Raw genomic sequence first — 18,012 nt, 5'->3', positions numbered from 1 at the left:
TCATCACAGCCCAACTGGGGAGTGCTGGCCTTCTGATGGGTAGTATATGCCAGAGGAGCTCCAGGGAACTGGAACCTGAAGCTGGGCAAGGGAGAGTTTATTGAAATGAAAGCACCGTTCTGTGACACACGATTTAATGCCCTGGCGAGCACCCAAGGAGAAATGTTTATAAGCTGCTAGGATGGATCTTGGAAACTTGGAAAAAGCAATGGTCCACACTAAATGAAGTATAAATGCCAGAAATGCCATAGAAAATAGTGGAGAAGGGGTCAACAGGCTCAGAGAATTGGGCAGGAGGCACCTGCATGGCCCATAGTGAGGTAGCTTCTTGCAAACATAGCTGAGACATCAGCTTGGACATGATTCACTGTGAGAATGGCCCCCTTCCTCCAGCATGCGATATTTACCGTAAATCAATGGCCACTGGATGCCACCTTGCCCCAAAGGTAGAATGCAATGATTTAGAATCATGGGGTGAAGTTATTGGGCTGCAGCTGCTTTCAGCCCCAGTGACCCGCTTGTGGAATTTGTACTTCCTGTCCCTGCAGCTTTAGGCTCTGTGGGTCTAGAGGTCCTGCTTTCCAGAAGGGAAATCTTCAAACTGACACTTCTTCTCAGATATGATTGCCTACCTAAAAACCTGAGATTCAGCTGACAAATATTTAGAATAGGATAGCTCATCAGTGTATCCAGATAACAGGAAAGCAAAAACAATATACCTTCATGTATTTCAATATGTCTGCGATAATCAATTAGAAAATATAACCTGTAAACATAATTAATCCCCAATAACAACAAAACCTGTACAATATCTAGGAATAGCCCTAGCAAGAAATGCCACATCTTTATGAATAAAATACTTGATAAAGAAAAAAAATTGCACTGAAGGACATAAATAAGAACTAAATAAATAAAACACTTTCATTGATGGAAGACTCAATACTGTAAATAGGTTAATACCTTCTAACGAATCTGTAATTTCAATTCAGTACTCATTAGAATATTTCAATGCTTTTTATGGAATGTGAAATTCTAATTCTGAAATTTATATGCCAAAGATAATTTAAAAAAGAAAAATAAGCAACCATTGACTGATTACCTATCAACATTTATTATGAAGGCATGGAATGTAAAGCAATATCAAAGAATAGACAGTACTTGTATATCAAAGGATAGAAAATATAAGTGTTTCGATATACATGTGTGTAGTCATTACACGATAATAATAGTATTTAAAATCAGTAGGAAAAAATGTACTACTATGCAATATAACAAACAGTGTAGGAACTTTTAGCTATATACTTGGAAAAAAACCTTAAATCTTTATTTCAAATGCTATTCACAAAAATGAATTCCAGATGGTTACAGAGTTAAACAACAATAAGAAAAACCTAAAAAATATTAGAAGGGGGAATGTTTATGACTTTGGAGTAAGAAAGGCCAAAAATAAGAAATGCATTCTGAACTCTTAAGGATTGACACATATGATGACATCAAAATGTAAAACTCTGTAAGATCAAAAACGTTTTCAAAACGTTAAAAAATGTAATAGACCTATTACTTTAAAAAGTTAAAAATATGTAGTAACTCAATATTTATAACATGTGTCATGGATAAAAGACCAATACTCAGATATATAAAGACTTCCTTTATTCAATGAAAGACAAAGAACAAATACTCATGAAAAAGTGGGCAAAATATTCGAGGAGGCTGTTTGTGGTAAAGATAACACAAATTGCCAGTTAACTTAAGACTGTTTCTCAACATAAGATATGTTTAAACATAAGACAATTTCTGTTTTGTAAAACTCATTTAAAACAGACATGAGATCATTTTAAACAATAAAAATGACAGTTTCCAAGGTTTGATAAAATTGGTGGTAGTAGGGTGGATGGTTTAGTGGGATTGTACATGGGTGTAGCTGCTTTAAAGGGCAATTTCCAAGGACTGCAGTAACTAAAAATGGGCATATATTTTGACTTGGAAATTCTACTTTTTGTTACCTTTCCTAGAAAAATAACCTCACAGGTTTATGAAGAGGCTGATACAGGATGTACAGGGATGTTAATTATAACACACATAAAATAAAAATGGTCATAGCAAACATAAAATAAAATCAAAATGGAAACAATCTAAACTCCATCAGTGTAGAAATGGCAGGCACTGATAGGACACGGTGTTGCACAAGCAGTGTCATTAAAAGATCTTCAAGACACATTGCATAGTAACAAAATGTTATAACACAGTATGTGCAGTGTGGTAAATTTATGCAAAACAACAGTAGGCCCACACATCACACAGGCACAGAGCCCAGTATTTCTGCAGATCAGTGCTGTCCAGCAGAACCTTCTATGGCAATGGAAATGCCCTGGAATCTATGTTGTCCAGCACAGGAGCCACCGGCCACCCGTGGCTTTGAGCACGTGAAATGTGTTGAGTGTGACTCAGGATCTGAACTTCAAATTTTATTTAATCTTAAATCATTTAGATTTAAAATAGCTGCACATGGCTAGTGGCTTTTGAATTGGCTGGTGCAGCTGAATCCATATTAATCATGGATGGAGGCCTGTGTTGAGGGGTTGAAATGTATCACATGGGTGTATTCCTGTATTACTTGTGTCAGTGGAAAAGAAATGTTTAAAAAGCAAAATACAAGAAAGAGCTTCTCAAAAGATGTATAAGATCTGTTGTGAAAGAAAAAGCCATTTCGGGTGGAATCACTTTTCCCTAGTAATGGGATGTTTCTGGAAATATGGGCAAATAGCCAGCTGGCCAACCTCTGTCTTGCGAAAGGCAAGGCGAAAGAGTGCCAGGGCTGCCATCTATGCCGGGGCCCATTCTGGGCAGACAGGGGCCCCTGTGGACTCCGGGCTGAACTGGGAAAACCTGCTTTAAAGTCAAATGAAAGATCAGGAGTACACAGAAAGCAGAGAGTAGGAGGACTTAGAGTGAGGACTCGGCACACCTGCCAGTGCGAATCAGCCGGAGACGGGAGGACATCGCCTGCAGCACACCAGTGACCCTCTTGTTTCCAAGCCCATGGATGTCTTACTCTGCTGGTGGGTGGTGCTGGGGGTGGTGCCAGCCCATCCTTTCATCAAGAGACCGTGTCTCCTGTGGGTGCGTTATTGATGTGCACGCCATGGAGATGGATCGAGCATAGCATTAGGGTGGTGGTGGTGGGGGGTTCCTATTGTGCCCTGCAGAGGAATCGGGCAGCTGGATTTAATGATGCAGAAATGCCTCGATGCCTCCTAAGTACTGCGTAGTAAAAGAAGGATTGCACTGTGCTGTTTTATAGAGACCAGCCATTCGGCTCTAAGTGGGAACAGGCATGTGTTTGTTTATTTATTTCTGCTTTCTTGAAGACAATAAAAAGATCAGATTTAATGGGCCCAAACCCATAGGTAACAACATCCCAAGTTTGTTGTCTTTCTGAAGAACAGGATCTGGCCTCAGGGAATCAACTGAGAAGCTAAACATTCTTCACCAGAATATTTTGTACAAGGTGCTGAGTGTTCTTCCCTGCACTGCTGCTGTAGATAACAAAATGGTAAGAAGGAGAGTGCATGACCTGGGAATGCACAATGCTACAGGTGGCAAGGGGACTGCCTACTGCTTTCACTCTCACCACACACTGTGACTTTTCGCCAGGCACCTAGCCTGCATGACTCATGGCACTGTGCTCTGGGTGCTGCAAACAGAAGGTAGGGAGAATCTACACGGTGTGGTGCCAAGACCAGGCCATGTCCAGCAGGCAGTGTGAGGAGGAGGCACAGGCCACCTCCTGGAGCCTTGGGGACATGACCTCAGGAGTGCAGAGCACTGAGGTGCAGACTCAGGCCAAGCAAGGTGAGGCTGGTGAGCAGCAGAGCCTGTCCCAGGAACAGGCAGACAGGTACGAAACAGGCAAATAGGATTGGCCAATCAGGTAAGATCTAGGATCAGGTGTCTATCTTGTTGTTCACAAATTGTTCACACTGTGTTTTAGTTTTCTAGGGCTGCCATAAGAAAGCACCAAGACAGAAATTTCTTGTCTCTCAGTTTTGGAGGCTGGAAGTCTGAGATGAGGTGTTGGCAGGGCTGGTTCCAGCCTGTCCCCTTGGCTCATTGATGGTGTCTTCAGGTTCAAAAGGGGTTCTCCTTATACAGATGTTTGTCTCCAAATTTCCCCTTGTTGTAAGGACACCAGTCACATTGGATTAGGGCCACCCTAGTGACCTCATTTTAACTTGATTATCTCTGTAAAGTAAAGACCCTGTCTCCAAATAAGGTCACATTCTGACATACTGGCTAAGACTACAACATATCTTTTTGGGGGGACACAATTCAACCCCTAACACCCTGGAAACCCCTCTTCTCACAGTGCCCCTCTCACTTTATTTCTCTGTTTAAGTCTTAATCATCCTGTAAAACCTCGCCTCAGGTCTTGCTTCTTCCAGAAAGTATTCCCAAACCTCCAGGTTGGACTAAATCCTCCTTTCTCTGCCTAACACATATCCCCAATTTCCTCTGCTTTTGCACATACCGTATTGTAGTGAGAGTCACTTAGTGTCCTTCGCTAACTGTGAGACCACGTGCAATGCGTTTCTGCATTCCTGATACCCGGCAAGGTGTAGGATGCAGGGCCAAGTGTCTGCTAAAAGTTAAATGAGTTGTCACCCAAGACACCCTGGCCACATGACCAGAATTGCAGTCTGGCCTCTCATGTTTTCCAGGAAGTGCTGATACCCGAGAGGAACATCCAATGGCTTGGAAGTCATGAGACTTCTAAACCGCCACTGTTTATCAGCATGAAGACATTTCTCTACCAGCCCAATGTCCTCTGGTTAGTTTCCACAGGAAGGTGAGGCAGCCTGAAGTGCTAGGGCATTCATCAGGAACAGCCAGGATGAGAGAAGCATGGGCCATCCCTGGATCAATGAGTCCTTACTCTCACATGAGGTGACCAAGTGCAGCGTATGAGTGAGTGACCACAGTGCAAGGGCTACGGTACAGCTCAGAGGCTGTGAGGTCAGGAGCAGCCAAAGCACCCAGCAGCAGCAGCTGGCTGGAAGAGGGGAGTCTGTCATGGCACTTTCAGATACTCAGGGTTTCCACAGGAGCAGAGTAAAGGGGAGGGCACAGTTTGGAGGACAGATCTAGGCTTGCCTACGAAGCATGCCGGACACGAGGAGGAAGTGGGAGTGAGTGGATTGGGAGTGAAGGGCATTTTTGGCTTTGTTATTGTTTATTGTAAATATTCAAAAGTTCATATCACAACTTTAAAGACAGCAGGACAGGTGCATGACTGTCCAGACTGGTGGTGGCATATCAGGAGCTCCAAACAATGGGGGTAGAAGCTGCAGCAGCAGGGACTCTGGGTGGAGGCCGTGGGTTAGGGCAAAGCTATTTTCCATGATGCGACCTATGATGGAGGGAATAGGCACTGGCCTTGGAAAGGCACCTGGAGCCCCAGTCAAATGACCTTCAGGACAGGGGTCTAGTACCATGTGGGAATCGAGTACTACTCTGGAAATCAAAGCAGATCCCCAGTCACAAGCCAGGCAAACAGGGCTCAGGTGAAGTCTGCGCAGAATGGTTACAGACATGGGCTCAGGACAGCAAGACCAACCTCAGTCCCTTCCTGCTGGTGTCCCAGCACACTAGGGTTTTTGTGGTATTAGAGCTTGAGGAGCCTACAGACGACCTACAGATGCTACCTACCCAGAGCTGGGCAGTCAAAGATCTGCACAGAGCCCAAGATGAGCTGTTGTGGGACAGGAATTTATGGTGCCCTTTTAGCAGGAATAGTTAGAGAATTCTCTGCAGATTTGCACATGTAGAGCATTTGATAGTCAAACAAGAAAAAAAGAAAGAATTGACTTTTTAAGGAAATTGATTATTAAAATGTTAAAAGACTATCTATGGACACAGTCAAGGAGCTCAGATGTGCATTGTTGAGTTAAACATGCCCCAAATTCATGGCCCCTAATGAAACTTTCAGGCACTGTGGGGAAGTTTGCTCATTCCTCCAGGCTGTTACCTGCATGGCTGTTTGGCAGAGCTATGAAAATAAATGGTGTCCAGATCTATTTACTCAGCATGAGGCCGAGATCGTACTGAAAAGTGAGAGTCCCCATTTACCCTTTCCAGCCCTGTCTTTGTCTTTATTTAAGAAGAGCCACACTCAGGGGATGTGTAGGAAGTCTCAAAATATAGACACTCAGAGTCTAGGAACGACATTCTGAAGTGGAAGGACAGAGTGAGTAAGATAAGAAAAAACATACAAAATATTAAGTATTTTATTATCTTAAAATGGAAAGGCTTGAGGCCCAGCTGCACCATTTACTAGTCATCTCACCCGAACAGGTGAACACCAAAAAGTGAGTCTGCCACACGGGGAGACTGTCCTCATAGGGATGACATTAGCAGACGGGCAAACAGCATCTCCACTTGTGAACTTCAGCTCCCACATCTGCAAAGGGAATGCTCACAAAACTTGCCCTGCCCAGCTCAGGGGCCACGGTGAAGTCACACGGGCCACAGAGTTGATGCGGGTGAATTTAATTTTAGTTTGATTTTCATAGTCGTGTCCATATAGCATGGGTGAGTTGATATCCATTTCTTCTATTACAGCCTATGTTTTCCCACATTGCTATAAATTCTTCATAATTATAATTTTATTTTTATTTCTTTTAGCTTTTTTAACTTTTGATTTTATTATTTTATTTTATATTTGGCCATAAAACAAGTCTTAATACATCTAAAAAGACTAAGATCACAGGAAATATGTTCTCTGAGCACAGTAATAGAAGGAAATTTAGAAAATTCACAAATGTGTAGAAATTAGACATCACTTTCCTAAATAAACAATGTGTAAAAAGAAAAATCACAGAGAAATTAAGGAGTACTTTCAGATAAAAATAGATGTTCTTTTCTTTTTCTGGTCTCTTCTGGAGACTCTCCTTGTGTCAATGCAGTCGAGTGTCTCATGGGCCACCTGCTGTGGCGTCAAGCCGTTTTTGTGGCAGTCATGGTTATGGTGGTGGCAGTTGTGGGAGACCCGTGTGGGCGACTCCTTGAGGGCTGAGGTGCAGTCCTTGGCTCCTGCCTCAGGACCCTGGGCATATTATCTTTTAATTCAATTTTTCCATGAGCTTTTTGAAGTACCCTTGTATATATGTACATGTGTGTATACACTGTAATTACACATAGCAACATGTCTTATGAGGATGAAGAGAGCAGGGTTAGGAATTAGCATGAGTGTGAGGTTGGTGGGAGGTTATTTATTTTAAGTAAATGGTAAAGTATCACCACTGGAGCAGGTGACACTTGAAGAAAGATCTGAATGGAGTGAGCCCTGTACAGATTTGGGAAAACGAGTTTTCCAAATAAAGGCTATGGCAAGGGTAAAAGCACACAGGTGACAAGAGTGTCATGGGAGTGAGTTAGGAGAAGTGCCTGGCAGAGGGGTCAGGGCCATTAGCCAAGGCTCCTGCACAAACCACAGAATCATGCTGGATCATCCTCCCCCCTGCTTTCCCCTCGCCAGGAAGTTGGGGCCACCCTGCCCTGTCCCTGCTTCACATGTAAGAGGTGCTCTTTTGGGCCTCAGGTGATTTGCATGGCCTCTTCCTTGGTCCTCTCCTCTTCCTCCCATCTTACCCCACTGCCCCGTCAGATAGGCTGAACATTTATTAATTTATTTTTAAACACCTTGCTGAGGTATAATAAATGCACAGAAAAGGGCACAGAGATGTGCATTGGGATGGGCTTTCATGGACTGCCACACCTAGATGAGAAGGCCGCATGTGACAGGCCCTGGGAGTCCCCACCACCTCCTAGAGCAACACACAACCTGGGTTAATTTGGCCAGTTTTTGTAATTTATATAATGGAATCTCTTGCGTCTGGCTCCTCTTGTTTCATTTGATGTGACATTTGTGAATTTTTCTGTGCTGCTGCACATGGTCGTGCATCACTCTCGTTACTGTGTGCTATCCTGTTGTGAGAACACACGACAAGTTACCACTTTATTCTATTACTAATGGGCTTTTGGAGAGTTTCCACCTTTGGAGTATTACAATTAACTTTGCAATGAATGTTTTAGAATATGAAATTTGGTGAACACATATGTGCATTTTTTAATTTAATTTTTTATTTATTTTTAATTAAAGAAATTTTTTTATTGGTTATGAATATTCGTGGGATACAAAGCTGATTGTCACCACTCATGCCCAAGATGTGATGGCCAGATCCATACTGGCAGCATGCCCATTACCACGAAAGGTTGTTATGCCCCGTCTTCCCTACCCAGTTATCCCCGATCTCCCCCACACCCCCACTCTGCAACCCTAGGTATGCTCTCTCCCTCTACAAGTCCAATGCACCTCTGTGGTCTTCCTTTTTTCTCTGAGCTCCCACTTATGAGTGAGTACATGTGGTAGTTTTATCTCTGTGCTTTGCTTATTTAACTCAACATGAGTTTCTCCAAGCTCATCCATGTTGTGCAAATGGGAGAATTTCATTCTTTTCTATGGCAGAGTAGTATTCCATGGTGTATATATACCACATTTTCCTCATCCAATTGTCCATTGATGGACATTTAGGTTGGTTCCATATCTTGGATATTGTAAACAGAGCTGTGATGAACATGGGAGTGCAGGTATCCCTTCAACATGATGATTTCCATTCCTTTGGGTATATATCCAGAAGTGGGATTGCTGGATCGTATGGAAGATCTATCTGTAGTTGTTTGAGAAACCTCTGTACTGTTTTCCATAGTGGTTGTACTAATTTGCAGTCCCACTAAGAGTGTAGGAGCATTTCCTTCTCTCTACACCCTCACCAGCATTTTCTATTCTCTATCTTTTTATTACTGCCAGTTTAACTGGGGTGAGGTAATATCTCTATGTGGTTTTGAGCATTTTTTCATGTATCTGTTGGTCATTTGTATTTTTCCTTTGAAAAATGTCTATTCAGTTCTTTTGCCCACTTATTAATTGGGTTATTTGTGTTTTTACTGTGTAATTGTTTCAGTTCCTTGCATATTATGTATGTTAATCCCTTGTTGGATGCACAGTTAGCAAAAATTTTCTCCTACTCTGTATGTTGTCTTTTCACTCTGCTGATTGTTTCCTTTGCTGTGCAGAGCTTTTTAGTTTAATTTAGTCCCATTTGTTTATCTTTTCTTTTGTTTGCTTGTGCTTTCAGGCTCATGTTCATAAAGTCTGTGCCCAGACTTAGTGTTTTACCTATATTTTCCTTTAGTAATTTTACAGTTTCAGGTCTTGTAACAACTGAAGTGTTTTACCTATATTTTCCTTTACTAATTTTACAGTTTCAGGTCTTATACTTAAGTCACTAATCCATTTTGAGTTGACTTTGGTATATGGTGAGAGGTGCACAGCTAGTTTCATTCTTCTGTGTATGGATATTCAATTTGCCCAGCACCACTTACTGAAGAGGCAGAGTTTTCCCCAATGTATGTTTCTGTTGCCTTTGTCAAATGTCAGTTGGCTGTAAGCTTGAGGAGTGATTTCTGGGTTCTTTATTCTGCTCCATTGATCTGAGTATTTGTTTTTATGCCAGGACCATGCTGTTTTGGTTATGATAGCTTTGTAGTATAATTTGAAGTCAGGTAGTGTTATGCCTCCAGCTTTATTTTATTTCATTTTATTTTTTTGTTCAGGATTGCTTTGGCTATTTGGGGTCTTTTTTTGTTCCATATAAATGTTAAGATTGTTTTTTCCATTTCTGTGAAGAATGTAATTGGTATTTTGATGGGGATTGCACTGAATCTGTAGATGGCTTTGGGTAGTATAGACATTTTCACACTGTTAATTCTTCCAATCTAAGAACATGGAATGTCTTTCCATCTTTTTATGTCTTCTTTAATTTCTTTCAGTAGTGGTTTGTAGTTCTCATTGCAGAGATCTTTCACCTCCTCGATTAAACTGATTCCTAGGTATTTTATTTTATTTTATTTTATTTTTTGTGATTGCTGTAAATGGGCTTACTTTCTTGATTTCTCTTTCTGTTAGTTCATTATTGGAGAATATAAATGCAAGTGATTTGGGGGCATTTATTTTGCATGCTGCAATGTTACTGACATTATTAACCAGCTCTAGGAGTTTTTTGATAGAGTCTTTAGGATTTTCTATATATACTATCATGTCATTTGCAAATAGGGACAGTTTGACTTCATCTTTTCCAATCTGGATGCCCTTTATTTCTTTTTCTTGCCTGATTGCTCTGGCTGGTACCTCCAATACTATTTTAAATAGAAGTGGTGAGAGTGGGCATCCTTGTCTTTTTCTTAAGGGAAAAGCCTTCAGTTTTTCTCTATTCAGAATGATACTGGCAGTGGGCTTGTCATAGACGGTGTTTATTGTGTTGAGATACTTTCCTTTTATAGCTAATTTGTTGGTATAGGGATGTTGAATTTTGTCAAATCCTTTTTCAGTGTTTATTGAGATAATTATATGGTTTTTGTCATTGAGTTTATTGATGTGGTGTATTACATTTATTGACTTTCATATGTTGAGCCATTCTTGCATCCCTGGGATGAATCCCAATTGATCATTGTGTATAATTTTTTATTGATTGATTGCTGATACTTTGTCAAGGATTTTTGCATCTGTGTTCATCAAGGATATTGGCCTGTAATTTTCATTTTTTTTGTTGTGTCTTTATCTGGTTTTGTGTCAGAGTTATGTTGGCCTCATAGAATGAGTTTGGAAGAATGGCTTCTGTTTCAATTTTTTGGAATAGTTTGAAGGGAATTGGTATTAATTCCTCTTGAAAGGTTTGATAGAATTCAGCCATAAAGCCATCTGGATCTGGACTTTTCTATGTTGGAAGATTGATGATTACCCCTTCAGCCTCATTGTTTGTTATTGGTTTTTTCAGGTTTTCTATCTCTTCCTGTTCAGTCTGGGTAGTTTGTATGTGTCCAGACACTCATCCATATCTTCTAGGTTTTCACATTTGTTGTCATACAGTTGTTTATAATATTCTCTAATGATTCTTTGTATTTCTGTGGTATCAGTTGTAATGTGTCTCTTTTCATTTCTGATTTTTATTATTTGGGTCTTCTCTCCTTTTTTTTTGATTAATCTAGCTAACGGTTTGTCTATTTTATTTATCTTCTCGAAAAACCAACTTTTTGTTTTAATTGGTCTTTTCCATCATTTTTTTGAGTCTGTTTCATTTAGTTCTGCTGTGATCTTAATTATTTCTTTCTGTCTACTACCTTCAGGATTGGATTGTTGTTGGTTTTCAAGTTCTTTGAGACATACTATTAGGCTGTTTATTTGAAGTCTTTCCATTCTTTTGATGTAAATGTTTATTGCAATACATTTCCCTCTTAATTCTGCTTTTGCAGTATCGCACAGGATTTGGTATGATGTATCTTTATTTTCATTAATTTAAAGAAATTTTTGGATTTACTGTTTAATTTCTTCTTGGACATATAGATCATTCATGAGCCTATTGTTTAGTTTCCACATATTTGTATAGTTTCCAGGGTTTTGCTTGTTATTAACTTCCAGTTTTAGTCCATTGTGGTCTGGAAAGATATTTGGAATGATTTCAATTTTTAAAAATTTGCTGAGACTAGATTTGTGACCTAACATGTGGTCTATCCTGGAGAATGTTCCATGTGCTGATAAGAAGAAAGTATATTCTTTAGTTGTTGGGTGAAATGTTCTGTTTATATCTGCCAGGTCCAGCTTGTCTAATGTGTAGTTTAAATCCTGTGTCTCTTTGTTGATTTGTTGCATGGAAGATCTATCCCATACTGAGAGAGGGTGTTCAGGTCACCCACTCTTAATGTATTATGGCCTATTTCTTCCTTTAGGTCTAAGAGTGTTTGCTTTATATATCTGGGTGCTCCAGTATTGGGTACATATGTATTTATGATTATTATGTCTCCTAGCTGGAAAGATCCCTTCATCATTATATAGTGGCCTTCTTTGTCTCTTTTTATGTTTTTTGGTTTAACGTCTATTGTATCTGAGATGAGAATAGCTACTCCTGCTCGTTTTTGATTTCCATTTGCATGGTACATCTTTTTCCATCCCTTCACTTTTAGTCTGTGTGTGTCTGTACAGATGAGATGGGTCTCTTGAAGACGGCATATACTTGGGTCTAGTTTTTTAAATCCAATCAGTTGGTTTGTGTCTTTTGAATAGGGAGTTTAGTCCATTCACATTTAGGGTAGTTATTGACAGGTATTGTTTAATTCCTGTCATTTAATTGCTTTTTTTAGATGATTTAAATATCTTTTGATCATTTCTTCCCCTTTTATTTATCTTCTTCAATGTTAGTTGAAAATTTGTGGTGGCATGATTTAGCATCTTTCTCTTTCTCACTGGCATTTTTGTTCTAATGGTGATTTTGCTCTTTCTCATGTATTCGTGATAGTGATCATCATTATTTAGATTCCAGATGCAGGACTCCCTTGAGAATTTCTTGCAGGGATGGTTGTGTGGTGGTGAACTCCCACAATTTTTGTTTGTCTGGGAAATACACTATTTCTCCCTCATTTCTGAAGGAGAGTCTTGCTGTGTAAAGAATTCTTGGCTGACAATTTTTTTCTTTTAGTATTTTCAATATATCAATCCACTTTCTTCTGTCTTTGAGCTTTGAAAATTTGACTATAATATGTCTTGGAGAGGATCATTTTGGATTGAATCTGTTTGGGAACCTATGAGCTTCCTGGATCTGGAGGTTGGCATCTCTGCCTACATCTGGGAAGTTTTCTTTTATTATTTCCTTGCATAGGTTTCAATACCTTTTCCTTTCTCCTCCCCTTCTGGAATACCCACAATTCGGATGTTAGAGCACTGGAAGTTGACTGCTATCTCTCTTAGATTTTCTTATTTTTAATTATTTTTTCCTTTTTTTTTTTTTTTGTCTGTCTTGGTTATTTCAAAGAACATCTTTGAGATCTGAAATTCTTTCTTCTGCTTGCTCTAGCCTGCTGCTCATGTTCTCTGTGTTTTTTTTTTTGTTTGTTTCATTGAGTGAATCCTTCATTTCTAGGAGTTCTGCTATACTCTTTTAAGGTATTAATCTCTTTGTAAATTTCTTCCGTCATATTCTGGATATTTTTTCTTATTTCTTTGTGTGTCTAATTGAGTCTTCTTTTATCTCTTTGAGTTTTCTTAAGATCATTGCTCAGAACTCTTTTTCAGACATTTCAAGGATTCCCTGTTGGAAGACTGACTTCCCGTGGAGTTTGAAATTTGAGCATTATTGTATTCCTTCAGTGGTATCATATCTTCTTGTTTGTTTGTAGTTCTAGTATTTTTTCATTGATGTTTGGTCATCTGGCAGAGAACTTGCTTCATCTGTTACTCTGGGGTTGGCTATGAGGATCAAGATTTCCTCCTCTACTTGCAGGCTCTACTGATAACTCTTCTTATATCAATGAAGTTGAGTGAGTGGCAGGTTGCCTGCACAGTGGCCCTGGCTGCTATTGTGCTGGTGAACTGTTCTTGCAGTGACAATAGGTGTGGCGGTGGCTATATTAAACCACCATGGCTCCTGTTCCAGCTTTCTGTGGCCATAACCTGAGCCCCCAGTACTGCGTGGGTCTCAGCTCACCTTGGTGCCTGCTGGGGCTGTAGGCGCTTCCCTCCTGGGCCTAAGACTGAGCTCCTGGTGCTGCATGGGTCACGGCTCACCTCAGCACCTGCTTGGGCTGTGGGCGCTTCCCTCTGGGGCCTTAGACTGAGCCCCTGGTGCCACGTGGGAGAGATATTTAGATAGGGATCAGCACTGGTTCCAACACTCAGTCACAATGGTGGAGACACACACATCCAGGATGGTCTATATTGCTCTTCCCTCAGCATGCCCAGAGGCTGGTGGGGGACTCATTCTTACATGTGCTTTCATCATGCTGCTCCGTTCTGCAGTTTAGGTGGGACCAAAGCTGCGCTGTTCTTTGTAAAAGGAATTTCAAGTCAGAGTGCAGAACGTAGGTGCCAAGAAGGGAATTCATCTCCTTGACACCCCAGGAAAGGGAGCAACTGCACTTTTGTTGAGCATTAGCCTAAGTGTGGAACTGCTCAGTCACAGACGGGGTATAGGTTAAGATAAAGTAGATGCTGCTAAGCGGTTGAGCAGTTTTCCAATGTGGTTCACTTAAAAACAGTGTCTATTTTATAATAGTAAAAGTAATGCATATTTGTTGGGAATTTGGAAAACAGAGTAAAGGAAAACAAAATAAAACCACTTATTAGTGTTTACTTTTACAATTACAGAATTGGGATTATACTGTGTGTATCCATCTATTTTCATTTTACACTGTAGCATTTCCAGTATTATTAAATGTTTTTTAAAAGCAAAAGTTTTAATGACAGCATCTGGGTGTGCCAAAATAAATTTAATGATTTGAATTGTTTTGTTTTTTTATTGTTGTGAACATTATTAAATACATTTTATGCACACTTCTGATTATTTCCTCAGAATACATTTTGAAAAACAGAATTTCTGAGTCAGAGGACTTTAATGCATTTAAATCCCTTGTTTTATATTGCCTAATTTCCCTCAAAAATTGGCAACAGAAGTAATTTACAGTTCTACAGTATTTGGCTGGTTCATTTCACTGACAAGGATATGATATTTATTAATTAACATTGACATGATAGCTATTAAGATTAAATATTTATGTACTAATTGGCTATTTGCATCTTTGGTCAATTCCCTGTTCACGTCTTTTGCTCATTTTCTGGGGTATCCAACTTTTTCTTATTGATTTGCTAGTAAGGTTATGTTTTCAAATGATTAACTTTATTGAATTTCTTATCTTTTTACCTACATATTGCAGTTGCTGATATTCCATGAAAGTTACTAATATACCCCACAGGCAGTAAAGGCTTGAGAGCCATAATTTACCTTCCTTTAAAGGCAAGTGCATGTAAGTTTGGGATACAGTTCGTCCCCTACACAATTTCTACTTCTGGTGACCTAATACTTAATGGCGGGTGGAAGTGACTCCCTTCCATTGTTCTAAGTCCATATGAGTGAAAGAACTAGATGAGACCTAAGGAACCTCCTCATCCAGTATCCTCATTGTAAGGATGGGGAAATTGAGGCACAGAGGATATAAAAAACTTGCTAAGGTCATGCACTACAATTCGGTGTCAGGGAATTAGAACTCAGGTTTCCTTTAACCCATCACCTCACTCACTGGCTGTTAAGAGACAATTGTAACTCTTCATTGAATTTGTTTTGTGCACATTGATGAATGTCTATTATGTTTCTCGTTTTCTCTGGCACAATCATACTCAGTCTGTGGAGCTCTCTGGCAGCTGGAAGTACTTGAACATCGGCACCCAGGAGTCCCCAGCTGAACGCCTGACACTTTCCTCCTTGTGCTCCAGAACAGAGGCGCCCTGCCTCTGGTGATCCTCCCAGATTGCTAGGTCAAACACTGCAGCAAACACGCTCATCCCTCTCCATCTCTTCTAGGTCTTTTCTGTGACTCTGATGCCGAGGCCCGTCTCCTCTGTGGTTCCTCTCTGGAGCTCAGACTCATGCGTTGAGGTAGAGCCTAAATGAGCTCCTGGAGCCTGTCCAGAGCCTTGTGGGAAAGCTGGAGTGTGGCTGGTGCCAAATGGGCCTGTTCGCAAGTTGGACGAGATCCAGAGATCTAAAGATGTCTGAATTCCTCTGAGCACATCCTTTTTGTGGACATTTCACAAAGCAAGACTAGCCCCTAAGGATGACATTTCATTAGAACTCAATATTTTGGCAATGTTCTCTGTAAATCTACAAGGAAGTTTACTTCAAAAACAAAAATCTGGAATATATCTCTCATCATAAAATTGGACTTGCAGAAGATTTCATAGCAGCCTGAGAAATCGAGGTCTAGGGTTTATTAATCGTATTGAGCCACTCTTGATGGTTTGGCTGTTTATGACAGCGGGATGGATTCGCCACCCTGCCCAGTTTGAAGGCATCTGGCCACACAGTGTGAATGAGGGACTGTCAGGTAATTCAAAAAGAAATCTTGCAGGAATTTCTGAATTGTGGTACATACATCATTCCTAACTGGTATTAAACAGTTCATATATTAACGCTTTTCAGATTGCAAAAATAAGCACATAAAGCTTTCATTATGCGCAAATTTACATTCAGTGGTTAGGATGTATAATATATGACTCACATCAGTTTTACATGTCTTGCTTCAAGAAACTTAGAAGTGTAAGCAAGCCAGAGAATACTAGCTAATGTCTAAATTAAAACAACCTGTAAGTCACTAACTGTTTTTCCATTTATAATTCAAGTAAAACAGAGGGCTTCTTTTCTTAATAAAAACAGTCTTGGTTTTAGATTCTATATCTATTTGTAAAATAATTTCAAAGTTATTTTAGAAATTATTCAAATTTTGTGACTTGTATTTAATCAAGAGAATAAAGTTAAGCTAATATTTCCAAATGGAAAATAATATTAATCAACGGAAAAATGTGATTTAAACTAACTGCCACTGGAATTGAGCGATTAAAAAGGAAATGCTCTTGTGTGTTCACTGTTCTTTCCTACGGTGAAAGTAGCACATGCCTTGTTTTAGACTCTACCAAGGTAGATCAGCAGAAAATAAGTCACAGCCAGAGGCTCCGTTCCTTCCAGCTGTTTGCACAATCAGTCTTGATCACCACTGGATTAGCCGTGGCTCATCCTGACTTGTCCACGTAGCATCTCCCGTGCTCACTGGGACAGTTCCCTTGATTTCTAGAACTTCTCCATGGGAACTTGGGAATGGACCTTGGGCCGAACACTTTGTGCCTTGTCCCTCCATGGAACTTATTAACAGCCACTTGTTTACAATAACATTCTGGACACCTGTCTCATTAAAATGAGGATGCTGAGGTCTCTGAATTGGGCAAACTATCAGGATGAGTTTTGGATTAATGAGCAAAAAGCAATTAGACTGAGAATTGTCTGGCTGCTGCTGTTCAAACTCTCTGTCCAAATACAAACTGAAATCATGCATGGTTTAGTGTGCAAAGTTGATTGTGGAATATTATTCTTGTCTCTGTGTATCCTCTGTTGTAGCTTTCGAGTTGGAGTTCATTACTAAGGGAAGGACTTAGTGAAATATCGGAGGACAGGAGACACTTGTATGCTTCAAAATGAGCACGGGATGAGTGTGAGAATGAGGAACAGAAAATACCCCATTTTCTGGCCACATGGTCAAGGGCACATCACTGATCTGACTCAGCCTCACTGTCTATGTCAGTGAGATTGGAACCGCAACACTGTCCTCACCTAAACATGCGGGGTTAACGAAGATATGAGTGAGGACAGTTCTGAACTATATCACTGTAACAAAACAGAGAACTCAGAAATAGACCCACACCCATATGGACAATGGACTTTTCACAAAGGAGAAAAGCAATTCAGTGGAGGAAGAATATGAGTTAATAGAGCAGGAACAGTTGGAAAGAAATTAATCTTGAGCTAAACCTCATGCGTTATACAAAGTCAAGTTATATACCTTGTAACTCTAAATGTATCATAGACCTACATATAAAATGCTTTAATACAGCTTTACCAGTAATAGTCCCAAACTGGAAACAACCCAAATGTCCTTCAGTGGGTGAATGGACATAGGGCTAGCTGAAGAATTCTCAGACTTAACCACAAAAGCATGATCCATAACAGGAAAACTGATATCCTGGATCCCATCAAAAGGAAAATCTTTTGTTCTATGGAAGCCTCTGTTAGAAGGATGAAAACACAAGCTACAGACCAGGAGAGAGTATTTGTAAGCCACATGTCTGACAAAGACTTGTATCCAAAACTCACCAGTAAAAGTAAAAAACAATCAAATAAGAAAATGGGCAAGTTATCCAAACAAACATTTCACTGAAAAAGATATACAGATGGCAAATCACATGAAAACGTGCTTAATGTCATCAGCCATTAGGGACATGTATATTAAAACCTCTATGAAGTATCACTACACATCTGCAAGAATGGCTAAAACAAAAAATGGAAACACCAAATGCTGATGAGG

Source organism: Cynocephalus volans, chromosome 2 (genome assembly GCF_027409185.1).
Source record: "Cynocephalus volans isolate mCynVol1 chromosome 2, mCynVol1.pri, whole genome shotgun sequence".
Lineage (NCBI taxonomy): Eukaryota > Metazoa > Chordata > Mammalia > Dermoptera > Cynocephalidae > Cynocephalus > Cynocephalus volans.
Note: the sequence above shows the minus strand (reverse complement) of the source record.